Source organism: Otolemur garnettii, unplaced genomic scaffold (genome assembly GCF_000181295.1).
Source record: "Otolemur garnettii isolate 467f Iridium unplaced genomic scaffold, OtoGar3 scaffold00008, whole genome shotgun sequence".
Lineage (NCBI taxonomy): Eukaryota > Metazoa > Chordata > Mammalia > Primates > Galagidae > Otolemur > Otolemur garnettii.
Genome location: NW_003852403.1, coordinates 8550400 through 8553843, shown reverse-complemented (window position 1 = coordinate 8553843; position 3444 = coordinate 8550400). Strand labels below are relative to the sequence as shown.

Genomic DNA, 3444 nt, shown 5'->3' with positions numbered 1-3444 from the left:
CCGAGCCAAGAATACAGTAATTTTTAACACAGTCTCACACAGAGGAAGGTGGTCCCTATCATAGTCTTTACTCCATGCTATGTGTGAACCAAGTATTTAAATCACTTAATGTTGACTTTCCCCTTGACTTATGCTCTCAAATCAGCATATACTGATAGATTTTGATAGGCAGCTCCTTCTAGTTATCACTTGTTCTAAATATTGACTGGATCTTTAAAAATCAAGATGCATCTTCTGTAACAACCTGGATGGAATTGGAGACCATTCTCCCAAGTGAAGTATAGGAATGGAAAAGCAATCATGGCATGTACACCGTGGCAGGTTCCTGTAGTCCCAGCTACTCAGGCGTCTGAGGCAAGAGGATCTCTTGAGCCCAAGAGTTTGAAGTTGCTGTGAGCTACAGTGACACCAGGGCACTCTGCCCAGCGCAACATTCTGAGACACAAACAAACAAACATACATCCCACGTACTCAGTACTAAATTGGAACTAGTAGATTAACACTTCCATGCTCACATGAGAGGAAATCTCAATGAAATTCAAGTCTGGGGGCAGGGGAAGGAGCTGGGTAAATTTCCACCCCGTGGGTGTGACATTGCGGGGGTCCACTGCACAGTTCCTGGGTGAAGAACACACCTACAACGCAGACTTTTATCTTAAAAAAGCAAGCTATCTAAGCTTATGTACCCCCATGTTGACCTGAAATTTTTAAAGATAATTTTAAAAATCCTATGAAATCATAAGCATTTTTAAAGTTGTCACTAGCTTCTGAAACGACATGAGCGTTAACAATTATGTGTGAGCTCATGGTAGAGAAGCAGAGATATAATGTTGTAAGATTTTGTTTTTTTTTTTATTGTTGGGGATTCACGGAGGGTGCACAGAACCAGGTTAGGCTGATTGCTTTTGTTAGATAAGGACCCTCTTATAATTGTGTCCCGCCCGATTATGAGCAACAACAAATGAATCAATGCCTCACTTTCACTCAAATGAATCTTTGAGCAACAGGAAAGCTTGGTACCAACAGAACAAAGCCATTCAGTGGCCCCATTTGCAAATAAGTCAGTTTGCCCTGAGGAGACAGAACACTAAAGCTTAAAGACAAGCCTGTTAAATACAAACTACTTTTCCTAGTTAAAAAAAAAAAAAAATCTATTAGTGCTAAAACAATTACATTAGTACAGCATCATCATTGTTTGCAACTGAAAAAAATGTTTTTAATTAATCTTATTGTGTCCTAACGCACTGTTAACTCAATAAGCATTTTCAAAATTGTCAACTTGACATTGAATTTATTGTTTTTCAACATAGTAGAGATGTTTTAAAATTCACCGAATGGAGTGGTAGAGTTTAAATACAAGTGCTTTGACAATCACAGGCATCTCGTAAGGGTTATTACCTATTGTTCAACATAAAGCCACGAACCAAGCTCTTAGCTGCCCTTGGGTAGGTCTATCTGCAAACTGGACCTCTTTTGCCTCTCCAAATTTCCTACACCCCATATCACTCTCCCCCTTTCCCAGTAAGCTCCAGCCACATTCACTTTCTTTTGGTTTCTCTCCTTCTCTAAGTTTTGAGACATCATCGCCACTGGAAAGCAAGTTCCATGAAAACTGAGAACTTATATGTTTTCTTCACTGTTTCACCAAAGTCCAGACTAAAACCTAACACACTGTAACTATTTCATAAACTTTAAACAAACAAATAAATAAAAGTCCAAAAGTATAAAGAAATCGAGAGAGGGAAGGAAGGAGGGAGAGAAGGAAGGAGGGAAGTCTTAGTTCACCCTCGCTAAGATCAAGTCCATGGCCAAGGCCAGTTTGTTAACATTTCCCTTGTCAGGCCATGATCACTATTACCAGCATGAAAGTTGTTGCTAGCACCTCACTTCCTATGCAGTTATGATTTTCATATCCACATGAAAGCGTTTTCATCTTTCATACTCCAACATCGGGAGTCCCTTCATAATTTACTATTCTGTGATAGATGCACCTGGACAGATGTTTGCCTTCAACATTTTATTTACATTTAACCATGTATTTCTGGTCTCACTTGCAAGCAAAACAGAAAATCTCCTTGTCAATTTCCTTTCTAGCTTTTGTAAAGAAGAAATTGGCAGCCTTGTCTCATGTTGATGCAAAGTTCTGCTTAATACATAAATTTAATAGAGGAGTATTCCTAAACAAACTTTGATCCCACTCTTGGAATGCATTTACAATGATAAAATTGCCCTGGTTTCTACAGATAATGGAACAAAATAGACGGCATAATGGGGGGTTAAGGTACAGAACTCTAGACTCAAACTAGGGGATCAAATTCTTGTCCAAATTACTAAACTCAATGGGGCATTTGACCCTTCTGAGGCTCCTTTTTCCTTTTTTTTGAGACAGAATCTCACTTTGTTGCCCTTGGTAGAGTGCAGTGGCATCATAGCTCACAGCAACCTCAAACTCTGGGGCTCAAGCAATTCTCTTCCCTCAGCCTCCCTAATAGCTGGGATTATAGGCACCCACCACAACACCTGGCTAGTTTTACAGACAGGGTCTCACTTCTGCTCAGGCTGGTCTCAAACCTGTGAGCTCAGCCAATCCGCCTGCCTCAGCCTCCCAAATGCTGGGATTACAGGCGTGAGTCACCATGCCTGGCCAAGGCTCCCTTTCTTCATCAAGCAAATGGAGAAAATCATAGTAGTGCTGATTAAAATAAGATATGTTTATAAAGAGGTTATCATGGAACGTTGCACATAGTTCTCGATAAACATAGAAAGTGCTTGTAGACGTAGAGAGAGCAAATTAGAACTAAAGGCAGAGTACCCTAATGCTAGCCAGGCACACCAGCACCTGACCTAGTGAATCTCTGATTGCTATCTGCTGAATGAATAGCTGCTCCCCGGTGCCAAGTGCCTTCCCGCCTCCTCTTCACCCATGGCTGTTCGGTTGTGCAACACTTCTTCCCACACGGATGCCCTGCGTTTTGGAGACTCTCTTTCCTTGAGCCTGGGATCGCCAGAACGGCATGCACACAACAAATGCTTCATTAGGGAAATGCCTCTGTGAGACTCTGATGCTAGTTCCCGCTCACGCCTTTCTCCATCGGCGCCCTCCACTTTAATCTTCGCACTGGCATTTCCGTTGAGAAAAGCCAACCAGGAATGACGGCTCCGGGCTGAGAATCTGGAATGCAGATTATAACTGCTGGGAGACTTCACTTGTTTTGTTTAAACTGGTTATGCTTCTTTTGCTCTCATTTCGCAAAAAATAGCTTCGGCTGCTAGATAGCAGGACATCTGCCGCTTCACACAGTCTTAGTTTCTGACAAGAAAAGTGAAGGGTGGAATGCCCGGCCATCACCAGCCGCTGATAAGCCAATGCTGAAATGCTTGTCCTCATTTGTTCTGGGGGGTTTCTGTAGATGAGAAGGCTATTGGGGATGCAACGTTCCAGCC

The 3444-nt window shown here is 42.0% G+C and overlaps 1 protein-coding gene and 1 long non-coding RNA gene across 8 annotated transcripts in view; both read right to left on the bottom strand.

The window, feature by feature from the left end:
• Positions 1–3444, bottom strand: part of KCNMA1 (potassium calcium-activated channel subfamily M alpha 1) — a 762000-nt gene that overhangs the window by 335661 nt on the left and 422895 nt on the right. The window lies entirely within an intron of this gene.
• Positions 1–3444, bottom strand: part of LOC105886411 — an 11860-nt gene that overhangs the window by 6628 nt on the left and 1788 nt on the right. Inside the window, exon 2 of the long non-coding RNA XR_001161003.2 lies at positions 1658–1663. This is a non-coding gene — a long non-coding RNA (uncharacterized LOC105886411). The remainder of the gene's footprint in view (positions 1–1657; positions 1664–3444) is intronic.